The sequence below is a fragment of the Carcharodon carcharias genome, chromosome 2 (assembly GCF_017639515.1).
Source record: "Carcharodon carcharias isolate sCarCar2 chromosome 2, sCarCar2.pri, whole genome shotgun sequence".
Classification (NCBI taxonomy): Eukaryota; Metazoa; Chordata; class Chondrichthyes; order Lamniformes; family Lamnidae; genus Carcharodon; species Carcharodon carcharias.
The window spans coordinates 57,158,626-57,172,094 of record NC_054468.1 but is presented as its reverse complement, the minus strand read 5'-3'; the positions used below and the strand labels follow the sequence as shown (position 1 = coordinate 57,172,094).

The window sequence follows — 13,469 nt, the reverse complement described above, 5'->3', positions numbered from 1 at the left end:
TGAGATGGGATGTGTAGTTCATTGTGGGCTGGAGCTTGGAAGGCAAGATTACAGAGCACAGGGAAGGTCAGGATTTTGTGGTTGAGTTTTTTTGTGTCCAGTAATTTGTATTTTTTGTAAGGCTGTTTCTCAGTGACATTTAGGTATTGTAAGAGGCTTACTGGACTGAATATTTTATTATCTTGAAGTAGTTTATATCTTGGTCTGTTGTCATTGGATATTCTGCCCCCAAGGTAATGTTTCTCTCCAGAACGTCCAAACTTAAAATTCTGGGCAGATAAACTCAGTTAAAAGAACGCCATGGGCTGTATCTTCCAGTCGGCAAGCAGCAGGCGGGGCCCACTCGCCGACGTGTAAAATGACATGGGGTGACATCTGGCATGCGTCACCCCGTGTCATTTAGATTTTCAGTTCGGCGAGCACACAGCCGACTTTAATGGCCTTAATAGGCCTTTGACAAAGTAATTAACATGATTAGTGGACTTGCCCATTCAACCTTAAGATTGGCGGGCAGGCCGGGAGCCCAGGTGGGCTCTTGGAAAAACATGAAACCTCATCCATGGATGGGATGAGGTTATTAAAATTTTTATAAAATCTCTAAATAAAAGAAACTGACATGTCCCACCTCATGTGACAGTGGCACATGAGGGGACATGTCAGTAATTTTTAATCTCATCTTTATTTAATGTTTCAAACCTGAGCCGATCTCCGAGGCAGCATTTTGCCTCAGGGAGATGAGTGTGCTCTTTTGTGCACATATGCGAAAGAGCGCACTTACCAGCTCAGGGAATCCCCCTCACCCGCACAGGGAGCTTCCTGGCGGACGTCACAATGGGTGTGCCTTAATTGGCCCACCCACATAAAATGGCGGCGCGCCCCCAAACAGGGACGCCGAATGGGAACCCACCCACTTCCACACTTCCCCCCCGACGGAGGGAAGATGTTGCCTCATAGCTCAGTGTGTTTTTTTGGTTCTGTAGCTGTTAAAGTCTGAATCTGTTGCTTTTGATTTGTGACAGTTCCTGCCCACTTTATTCTGTCCCTATGTTCTTCCATATGGGGCAGTGTAATTCTGTAATATCTTGCATACCTGAATATAGCATGGCATCAAGCCACATTGGACATATATTTTCAGGTACTAACCAAGCTGACAAACAACATATAAGCATGTAAAATGCAGCAGTTTTCTGTAAACAGTAACATGATACCTGCTACTTTAGAAGTTAACTCGTGCAATTGTCAATGGTGGGACTTTCCGGTCCTGCCGAAAGTCAATGGACTTTGGGCTGGTCCACCGCAACCTCCCCCACTGGTTCCTGCCACGGTGGGGCTGGAAAATCCACGCCAATATTTAGTAACTTAAGGGATGAACTTCAAATCAAATGTGAAACATGTTCTAGCCCAGATCATTAGCCTCAGAACTACAGTTCAATTATTGTGAAAGGTGAAATTCAGTAATATTGTTCTAAACTTCATGTACCAGCACTCAAGCCAAGAATCTCAATCACTTTTCTTTGAGCTGCATTTGGAATCTTCTGAAGATCAGACAGCCAGACAAAATACCAGACACTGAGGTGCTCATCTAAGCTGGCATGCCAAGCATCTACACCATATTGAGACAGTCACAACTGATTTGGGCTGGTCGTGTGGCCAAGTGCCTGACACTCACTTACCAAAATGAATCTTCCATGGAAAGCTTGAGTCTGGGGTGCGCTCACATGGTGATCAAAGGAAGCGCTGCAACAGGTTTGTCCAACATACGGCCCGCGGGCTAGAGTCTGGCCTGCCAAAGGTTTCTATCCGACCCGCCAACCTTTCAGAGACAAGGGTGAGGGATGCGGATCAGAGGCAGTACAGCTTGAAATGTGGCTGGGACTTGCTCGGTTACTCAGTGACCTTTCCACCTTTATGCTGCTGGCAATAATATAACCAAAGATACAGTGTAGTTCCCTGAGATTCGGGAGCTACAGTTCGCCACGTTTGCACTCAGGCATCAATCTGCTATTCCTTCTACTACCGGTTTAGATCCCGCAGAGCACAGGAACACCACCACCTGGAAGTTCCCCTCCAATCCACTCACCATCCTGACTTAGAAATATTTCGCCATTCCTTCACTGTCGCTGGGTCAAAATCCTGGAACTCCCTTCCTAACAGGACAATGGGTGTACCTACATCACATGGACCGTCGTGGTTCAAGAAGGCAGCTCACCACCACCATCTCAAGGGCAATTAGAGAGGGGCAATAAATGCTGGCCTAGCCAGTGACGTCCACATCCCATGAATGAATAAAAAAAACAGTTGAGACAGGTAGGAGTAGGACACTGGGATACGGCGGGTGGGGGAGTTAATCTTTTAAGCATTGGGTTCAGGAACAAGCAACATATTTCAGAGGTTGACGACAAATATCATGAGAAGATGCATGGTTTCTGAACTTTAAGACTGCAAGGTGTGAAAGTGCAGGATGGACAAGAATGTCATTAAATTTAAAAATATCGGAAGTGATCAGCACTTTTTAAAAAAAAACTAGAGAGAAGTGCAAATTGTTCCTCTTACTACCGGCTGAGGGGGATTCCAGCTGAGACTAAGCCTCAGTGTTAACGCTGGTGCCAGGTCCCAGGGACTGGGCTTCACATGTAGAATCTGCATCTGAAACTAGAATCTGAGAATTTTACTTCCCACCCCAAGACAGAATCTTACTCCAACCCAGAAGTGGAAATTGGCCTCAATATTTTTAATTGTGGAGAATTCCAAATCTATCAAAACATGCCCTTTTTATTATTAATATGATTCATTTTTGGGGTGTGGGCTTTGCTGGTTAGGCCAGCACTTATTGCCCATCCCTAATGGCCCTCGGGAAGGTGGTGAGGAGCTACCTTCTTGAACCACTGCAGTCTCTGTAGTGCAGGGACACCCACAGTGCTATTAGAGAGGGAGTTCCAGGATTTTGACCCAGCAGCAAGTCAGGATGGTGAGTGGCTTGGCAGGGAACTTCCAGGTGGCTGTGTTCCCCTGTATCTGCTGCCTTCTGATACATCGCACTGTTTGGCAGCTCATATTGCTATGAACAGCTTTTTTCAAGAATGAAAAATATCAAAACAAAATCAAGATCGTTCCTGACAGATGAACATCTATCCGGAATACTCCACGTTGCTACATCAAGTGTGAACGTGGACATTGATTACTTGTGCAAGCAGAAATAATGCCAGATATCTCACTAAGTCAGTGTTCAATACCGTGATGTAAAAGTAAACCAATAAATTAGTCTTCTGATTTGAATTTCTGTTCATAAAAATGCACATTTTTGTTGCTTTGATTATTAGATAAATTTCTAATGTCTTATCATTCTGAAATTTGCTCATCAGCCCTGTGAGTGAGAAAAAATTGAAATATTGTAAAGAAGTTGGTCACCCATGCACTACAAGGACATTCTGAAGGCTTCACTTAGGATTTTCCACATTGACTTCGAGTCCTGGGAGAAGCTTCCCCAGATTTCTGCAACTGGCGCAACCAAATAAGAGAGGGTGCAGCCTCCTTTGAAAACAAGTGCATATCAGAGGCAGAGAGAAAACACAAGGAGAGGAGATCCTAAGCCAGAAACTCATCCAAAACGCAATCATCTGCGGTATCCTGTCCTATTTGCAGCAGGCGGAAATTGGCCTTAGCAGTTACCTATGTATCCACCTACCAAACGCACCAGATGATGAATACGGTCATCTTTGCCTCAAAGGACATACACAAAGACTAAACTTCCATTCCTCATTTTAAATACGATGACCAGAGGTTAATACTGTTTGGTTCACTTGCATATCATCTGATCAACAGACCATGAAACAGAGGCAGAGACCACAGAAGTGTGAAATCAGTTGATTCTGGTAAGGAGTTAGGAAACATTCTCATGAGGTCATGGGGGTGGAGAATTCCAAAGATTCACAGCTCTGGGGACAGAGGCAGCAGTGGAGGATAAGAGAGAGAGAGTGAGGGAGAGAGAGAGTGAGAGCAAGGGAGCGAGAGAGAGGGAAGGGTGCCTGGGCACACTTAAGTTTGAAAAAGTGACAGTAAAAAAAATCAAACGGTGACATGAGAGCCATGAGTTGTTTGGCTGGTGAGTATTGTAGCTCTGTGTCCCTCTCTCCAAAGTTAGGGAGTTAAGCTATAGAGCTGGGAAATTTAAAATTCATTTTTTTTTGGATAATAAGGCATGAGTAAAACATTTTGGTTAACTTCGCTATTTTTGAGAGACATTAGCAGAAGGGAAGTGAGTACAGGTGTAAATCAGGAGATGGAAGGGAAGGAGGAACTCGGGAAAATTACAATCACCAGGGAAGTGGTATTGAGTAAATTGTTGGGGCTGCGGGCTGACAAATCCCCAGTTCCAGGTGGACTTCACCCTAAGGTCTTGAAAGAAGTGGCTGGTGAGATAGTTGATGCACTGTTTTTAATTTTCCAAAAACTTCCTAGATTCTGGGAAGGTTCCATTAGATTGGGAAATAGCAAATACAACTTTATTTGAAAAGGGAGGGAGACAGAAAGCAGGAAGCCATAGGCCAGTTAGCCGAACATCTGTCATAGGGAAAATGTTAGAAGCTTTTATTAAAGATGTTATAGCAGGGCACTTAGAAAAATTCAAGACAATCAGGGAGAGTCAACATGGTTTTGTAAAAGGGAACTCCTGTTTAACCAATTTTTTGAAGTTCTTCAAAGGAGTTACATCTGCTGTGGATAAAGGGGAGCTGGTGAACGTCCTGTACTTAGATTTCCAGAAGGCATTTGATAAAGTTAGGAAAGCTAATAGAAAGTTAACATTTATTGTGAGGCGATTGGTTACAAAAGTAGGGAGGTTATGCTTCAGTTATACAGGGCACTGGTGAGACCACATCTAGAGTATTGTGTACAGTACTGGTCTCCTTATTTAAAGATGTAAATGCAGTAGAAGCAGTTCAGGGAAGGTTTACTAGACTAATACCAGGAATGGGCGGGTTGTCTTATGAGGAAAGGTTGGACAGGTTAGGCTTGTATCCACTGGAAGTTAGAAGAGTAAGAGGTGCTTTAACTGAAACCTTTAAGATCCTGAGGGTTCTTGACAGGGTGGATGTGGAGAGGATGTTTCCTCCTGTGGGAGAATCTAGAACTACAGGTCACTGTTTAAAAATAAGGGGTCGTTCATTTAAGACAGAGATGAGGAAATTTTTTTTCTCTCCAAGGGTTGAGTGTCTTTGGAACTCTCTTCCTCAAAAAGTGGTGGAAGTAGAGTCTTTGAATATTTTTAAGGCAGCGCTAGATAGCTTCTTGCTTAACAAGGGGGTGAAAGGTTATCGGAAGTTAGGCAGGAATGTGGGGTTGAGGTTACATTCAGATCAGCCATGATCTTATTGAACAGTGAAGCAGGCTCGAGGGGCCGAGTGGCCTACTCCTGCTCCTAATTCGTATGTTTGCATGTTCAGGTGAGGTCAAGGGTCGCTTGGAGTGCCAGATAGAGTGTCAAGTGAAGCTGGTTACAAGCCTGGAGCCAAACTGCACCAATGCAATGTCTAGCGAATTGTTCAGGTGAGCTTTTTGTAAAAATTTTACTCAATTAAAATTGATACACGGAACTTTATAAAAATGTCCAGTTTTCGGGTAGTCAGATTTGAGGTATTCTACCTGTAGTTGATCTGACTTTTTTAAGTCATAAGTATTACTTCCTAATAGGTGGAAGAATGGTAGGGCAGCTCCCACCTCTCAAGTTCATCTGCTGTGCTATGGGGGAATTTCAGGATTCTTCCTGTACCTTGATAACCATATGTGCAGGAAATGTCATCAGCTGCAGCTCTGTATGACCTCTGGATTTTGGAGCTTGAACAGCAGCTGGCGTCACTGTGACACATCCATGAGATTGAGAGCTTTGTCGATTGCACACTTACAGATGTGATCACCCTGCAGCTTAAGAGTATGCAGGGAGAGGGGGAATGGGTCACCACCAGGGAATCAAGAAATAGGCAGATGGAGCAGGAGTTCCCTGAGTGCACTGCACTCTTCAATCAAATACTGATTAGACTGATGTGTCACCTGCGGAATGCAGCCAGAGCCAATTCCATGATATCACTGTTGGCCCAGTTGTACAGGGGCACAAAGAAGGTTGGAAGAGCAATAGTTGTAGGAGGTTTGATAAATAGGGGAACTGACAGGCATTTCTGTGGACATAGATGAGGATCCAGGATGGCGTGTTGCCTCCCTGGTGCCAGGGTCAAGGATGTCACTGAAAAGCTGCAGAGCACCCTAAGCAGGGAGGGTGAACAGCCAGCAGTTGTGGTCCACATCAGCACCAGCGGCATTGTAGGAAGGAGGATATGGTCCTGCAGACAGAACTTAGGGAGCTAGGTAAGAAATTAGCAAGAAGGATCTCAAAAGTAGTAATCTCCGGTTACTCCCAGTACCATGTGCAAGTGACTGTAGGAATAGGAGGATAAAGGAGATGAGTGCATGGCTGGAAAGATAGTGCAGGAGGGAAGATTTTAGATTCCTGGGAATGGGATCTGTACAGACCTTACGGGTTGCAACTAAACAGAGCCAGGACTACTTTCCTTGCGGAGCAATTTGCTAGGGCTATGGGGAGGGTGTAAATCTACTTGGTAGGGGTGTGGGAATACTAGACAGGAATACCTAGGTGCAAAGAATACTGGAAGTCACAGATAGCACCAGAGAAGCAAATGGATATTAGGTGGGTTCAGCATAAGGGAGAAAGTAATAGAGTTAAATCAGGGTTATTGTGCATGTATGTGAATGTGGTAAATTAGATTGGTAAGTTACAGGTGAAGATTGCCATGTTGATGCTATGGTGATGACACAGACCTGGTTCAAAACAAGGGCAGGACTGGGTGTTAACCATTCCTGGATACAAAGTGGTCAGGAAAGACAGGAAAGGAGGGCAGGTGGCAGTATTGATTACAGAGAATATTACATTGCTGGAGAGAGAGGATATCCCAGAGGGGACAAGGATAGAATTGATTTAGCTAGAGATAAGGAACAAAAAAGGTGCAATTACATTGCTCAGTGTAGTCCATGGACCATCAAATAGTGGGGAAAATATGGAGGAACAGATTTGCAAGGAAATTATGGAGAGGTGCAAGCATTATGGAGTAGTTATAATGAAGGTTGTTAAATATCCGAATATTGGCCAGGATTATTTGTCCCTGCCAGTGTCGGGCTTGTTCGGTGGCATGAGCAGACAATATAGCGCTATCAGTTTCACGACTGTGTGATAGCAGTTTGCGATTGTCTGCTCAGCCTGCCGATGGAGGGACGCATTGCCTGCCATCGGACGTCCCGAACCTCATTGCAATACATCTGGATGTCATTATTAGGCCTGCCTGCCAGAACTGTGCCGCACCACCCCCCCCCACCCCCCCACACTGGATCATCTGCCCACATCAGTGGGAAAGCACACCGACGTGTTTCACAACAGCACGTATAAGGCATGTACTTGGCAGGCTGCACTTTGAGGGGGACTTGGAGGTGAGTACATGGTAAAGTTCAGCAGCGCTCACCAGGATTGCCTCTTGGACTTCAAGCTTGAGGGCCATTGGTGGGGGTGACAAGGACAACCTGCAGTTAAATGTAGCGCACAAGCATTTGGAGTGGGGGGGATGAGGTGGGCGAGGGTAGAGGCCACACATTAGGGACACCTTATATAAAGTGACCATTCCTCTGCAAATGAGACAGTTCAGGCACAGCCATAGATATGATTGGAATTGGGCCATTAGCTTACCTGCCCACTCAAGCAACACAGCGGCATCAAAGTGCCACCAAGCACTCCAGAGCTTTTCACCCCTCGAGCATAAACTGCAAAGTTTTAGTGGACTGCAGAACGGTTGGACAACTGCGTATGTTGTACATTTTCCTTGCTAAAGCTGGCCATGGAGCAGTCATTGCTGGAGGCGCTCACAGCCCCTTGCAATGTCATCATCCCAGTTTGGACTAGTCTCCCGGATGGTTCAAGCTAACAGTGCAGCCTTGCAGCGTGGGTTAGGAGAATGGCTGAGCCCAAGCTCAGAGAGCAGAGCATGCAGTCCAATGGGCAAAGCTGTTGCCAATCGGTCAGGTACAGTGGGACAGAGGTGGGTGGGGTTCCGGGCAGCCATGCAGTGCACTAAACTCTGGCCATCCAAGTGGTGGCCAGCACTTTCTGGGAAGTGTTAAAGGGCCTTCAGACTTAACCAGGACAGGTTCTTAGTACACCCATGTTAATCCACACATCTTTCTCTTCCATCCTGCAGAAGGAATACATCAGGATCATGAAGCCTGGTGAACCAGCTATATGGCTCATGGCCTACAGACAGTGAAGACAACAGAGGACAACATGATTGAGGTGCCTGGCTGTGGCGAGGGAGGAGCAACATTCCAGGGAAGAAGGGGCAGCTGGGGCACCCTCACACACTGCCAAAGAGCCACAGCGAGCCATTACTGGACGGCGCCTAGCTAGACACAGGGTCTATAGGCCCCACCTTTCATTCTTGCAGATGATCAAAAACCAGTGTCGCTGAAGACTGCGCATGTCTAGGGAACTGATCGACCACATCTGCCAGCTACTGCAGGATTTGGTGCCATGGGGACATGGAGGGCATCCATTACCAATGGCCGTGAATGTGACAGTGGCGCTCAATTTTTATGCCAGTGGCTCTTTCAGGGCTCCACAGGTGACCTCTGTTGGATATCACAAACCTCCACCCACAAATGCATCCATGAGGTCAGGGATGCCATCTTCGCGAGGGAACACAACTTTGTGCATTTTGCCCAGGACCAAGACAGCCAGGATGCAAGAGCGATTGGACTTGTACAGATCTCGGGTTTCCCACGGGTGCAGGGTGCGATCGACTACACTCATGTGGCACTCGGGTCTCCGTCACAACATGCAGTCACCTACATCAACCACAACAGATTTCAGCCGCTGAATGTGCAGCTGGTGTGCGACCTTCAGAAACACATCATGCAGGTCTGCACACGGTTTCCAGGAAGTGTGCATGACTCTTACAGTCTCAGTTGGTCACAGATCTCTGAAGTATTCCAGGGTCTACAAAAAGCTGCAGGGTTGGCTCCTCGAGGATGAGGGCTACCCTCAGGGGACATGGCTGATGACACCCATGTGGCACCTCTGACTGTAGCAAAGTGAAGGTATAATGAGGCTCATGCTGCAGCTTGCAACTTGGTGGAGCAGACCATCGGGATGCTGAAAATGAGGTTCCAGTGCCTGGATTGGTCTGGTGGAGCCCTGCAATATAGTCTACAGAGGGTCACACATCGTCGCCACCTGCTGCGCCCTTTACAACCTGGCCCTGCAATGGGGACAGGAGCTGGCTGAGGAGGAGATGGTGGAGCTGCAGGTCTCCTCTGATGTGGAGGACACCCATAGGGATGTGTGTAAGAAGGCAATGATGGGGGATGAGGCCGCCACACTGGCCAGACGAGGCAGGCATGCTCAGGACGCCCTCATAGCTGCTAGATTTGTGGAGGATGATGACAGCATGCAGTGAGGAAACACCATAGATCCTTACATTGCATCTGTGAACGTTTGACTCCAGTCTGGCTTATGGCAGCGTGCATACCCTCTGTGATAATGCTCCTGTCATGGAGACTCAGTGGGGGCACTAATAGTCACTCGATTGCAGGGGGATGATGACGACATGCAGTGAGGACACTCCATCGATCTTCAGATAGCCTCTGAGAATGTCTAACTGCTGTTTGGCCAGGGCAGCTCACTTGTACTCTGTAATCAGGGTCATGTCATAGAGACGCAACCATGAAACTTTAAAAGCACCTGATCCTTTGTCCGTCTTCAGCATCTAACCCCTTTAGGAGCACAGCGTCACTGGTCACAGATGCTGAAGAGATAGGGGCCAGCCTTACCTAAAAGGTGCTGAGAGCATACAGAGAGAACGAAGGAACTCTGTGTCACCTGCCCACTACATTCTGGCAGCAATGACAAGAACAATCGCGGTTCAGGCTTCAGTAAAATGTCCAGGAAGTGTGAAGCCAGACCATTATTTTGGTCTGAAGGCTTCACAAAGCACAGGGAAGAGGCCCTGGACTGAGGCACCTGCCTTTATATCTTGCGCTGAAAGGTTTCACATCTGAGTGATATGAACACTGCTCATCAGAACAAGGAGCCATAAGCAGGGAGACATTCTGAGGAGTTTATTGACAATAATGAAAATTACGTACAAGTGATTAACATCTGTGCCCAGTCTACAGAACTACATCTTCTTAATTTTCCTAACCCTGCCGCTACGTCTTGGTGCTCCCCGGACATCCATAGTGGAGGCAGCCTTGTCTGTGATGACCTTGGCAGGCGTCCTCTGGAGGGCCGAGGTTTGGTGGCCCCGGCCTGCTTTCAGGGTCCTGCTGTGTGGCAGTGAGACCCACCTCAGCCTGTGGAGCTGGAGCTGCTGAGGTCACAGGAAAAGGGGATTTGAATGGGCCAGACACACCTGGAGTCATCTGGATGGATGGCCCCTGGGGGGGCACCTGATAATCCTTCTCCCTGTGGGTGCCCACGGGCCACTGGCTGACTCCATGAGAGGAAGGGGTAGCTGGAGTGAGATCGAGCTACCCGGCACCCCTCTCGTATACACTGTTGGAGGCCAACTGTGGCATCAGCAATGGAGTTCAGCTATGCAGCAGTGCAGGACTGATATCCTGGACCAAGATCTCCATGGTGGCTGCCATCCTATCAGTGTTGACCTCGGTACATTGGCATGCCAGTGCTATCACCTCAGCAGACAGACTCCTCCAACATGCCTTGCAATCTGAGGAGTGCAGCCGCCATGGAAACGGCATGTTTCCCGGAATGCATAAGTAATGAGGCGGGTTTGGGACAATACGGCATCAAAACCTACCTCATGGCCGGCAGGTAAATTGCCTGCTACCACACCTAGTGCAAATCTAGGACAATTCCGACCATAGTCTGTGAGAGTAGTAGTGTAAAGGACAGGGAGGGGTAAGAGTTTCTAAAGCGTGTTCAGGAAAATTTTCTACAGTGGTAGGTTTCCAGTCCAACGAGAAAGGAGGCATTGCTCAGCCTGGTTCTTGGGAATGAGGTGGGCCAAGTGAATCAACTGTCAGTAGGGAAACATTTAGGAGACAGTATTCACTGTATCATAAGGTTTATGGTGGCTATGGAAAAGGACAAGGGACAATCCAGAGGAAGCATAATTGACTGGGGGCAAGCCAACTTCAATGGAGTAAGAATGGATCTGATCCAGATAAATTGGAATCTAAGGTTGATAGGCAAAACTGTTGCTGAACAATGGGCAACCTTTAAAGGAGAGATAGTTTGGTCACAATCAAGATAATATTCACACCGAGGAGAAAGGTGGGGCAAATAAACCTAGAGTTTCCCTGGATGACAAAAGAAATAGAGATTAAAACAAAGAATGAAAAGTGTGCTTACGACAGATGTAAGGTAGATAATACAACTGAGAACCTGGTTGAAAATAGAAGGTTGAGAGAGGAATTGAAAAAGCAAATAGAGAGAAAAAGACAAGAGAATGGCAGCTAACATAAAAAATAATTCAAAAGTCTTTTATAGGCATATACATAACAAAAGGATGGTAAAAAGGAGTGGGGCCAATTAGGGACCACAAAGAGGATTTACGTGTGGGGAAAAGGGGCATGGCTGAGGTACTAAATGAAAAGGAGAAATATTTTCTCAGCATCTACCATGTCAAGCCCCTCAAGAATTTTATGTACTTCAATTAGATCCCCAATAATTCTTCTAAACTCAAGGGAATATAGGCCTAGTCTACTCAATCTCTCCTCATCCAACAATCACCACATGCCAGGAACCAGTCTAGTGAACCTTTGTTGCATTCCCTCTAGGGCAAGTACATCCTTACTTAGGTAAGGAGAGCAAAACGGAGGAGAGTGCTCCAGTTTTGGGCTCACAAATGCCCTGAGAAAAGTACTGGGGATTAAAAAAAGTGTTAATGAATGTAATACAGGTAAAAACCTGAAAATCAGGTCTCCTTAGAAGTTCACATTACACCTATTCCTTGGCATTTTATGTAAAATTATCCGTCTCCTCATAGATGCAATGATTACAGAACCTTTCCACAATCTATCAGTGGCACCAGAGTGTCACGTTGTTGCAGTAGAGAGGATTCTAATCAAAATGATTGCTTTATGGTAATCATAAATTAATCATAGAAAGGGTTATAGCACAGAAGGAGGCCATTTGGCTTGTCATGTCCATGACAGCTCTCTGCAAGAGCAAATTAGCTAGTCCCACTCCCCCACCTTTTCCCTGTAGCCCTGCATTTTTTTCCCTTCAAGTGTTTATACGATTCCCTTCTGAAAGCTACAATTGAATCAGTTTCCACCACATTCTCAGGCAGTGCATTCCAGACCCTAACCACTCGCTACTTGAATAAGTTTTTCCTCATGTCACTTTTTTTGCTAATCATCTTAAATCAGTTTCCTTTGGTTCTCAAACCTTCTGCCGATGGGAGCAGTTTCTTACTATCTACCCTGTCTACACCTCTCATGATTTTGAACACCTCTATCAAAGCTCCTCCCAAACTTATCTTCTTGAAGCAGAACAATTCTAGCTTCTTCAATCTATCCATGCATGTGAAGTTCCTCATCACTGGAACCATTCTCATAAATCATTTTCTGCAACCTCTCTAAAGCCTTCACATTCTTCCTAAAGTGTGGTGCCCAGAGTTGGACACAGTACTCCAGTTGAGGACAAACCATAGAACTTCCTTACCTTTTATGCTCCACACCTCTATTTATAAAGCCCAGGATTCCACATAGCTTTTAATCACATTCTCAACCTGCCCTGCCACCTTCCAAGATTTGTGCATATACATCCCCAGCTCTCTCTGTTCCTGCATCACCTTTAGAATTTTACCCTTTAATTTATACTGCCTCTCCACTACTAGAATTATCACTTCACACTTCTCTGCATTAATTTTCATGCGTACGCACATTCCATTAGCCTGTCTTTGTCCTCTTGGAGTCTGTCACTGTCCCCGTTCCAAGTTTTGTGTCATCTGCAAATTTTGGAATTGTGCCCCTTACACCTAAGTCAAGGGCATTAATATATAGCACGAAAAATGGTGGCCCTGGTACCTACTGCTGGGAAGCTCCATCAGACCTGAAAAGAATCGTTCTTCACTACTCTGTTTCCTGTAACTTAGCCAACTTTGTATCCATGCTTCCACTTCCCCTTTTATTCCATAGGCCTTAAATTTAATGACAAGCCTATTATGTGGCACTCTATCAGATGTGTTTTGAAAGTCAATATACACCACATCTACCACATTATTCTCATTAACCTTATCTATTACTTCATCAAAAGAGTCAATCAAGTTAATTAATCACTATTTGCTCTGGTTATCCTGAATCAATCCACATCTGTCCAAGTGACTGACTGTTAATTTTGTCCCAGAAGGCGGCATCATCCCAGATTTGAACTAAGTGTGGTAGTGGGCAGG

The 13,469-nt window shown here is 46.0% G+C and overlaps 1 protein-coding gene across 1 annotated transcript in view; it reads right to left on the bottom strand.

The window, feature by feature from the left end:
• Positions 1–13,469, bottom strand: part of LOC121287416 (transient receptor potential cation channel subfamily V member 6-like) — a 150,061-nt gene that overhangs the window by 67,667 nt on the left and 68,925 nt on the right. The gene's annotated exons all lie outside the window — the stretch shown is intronic.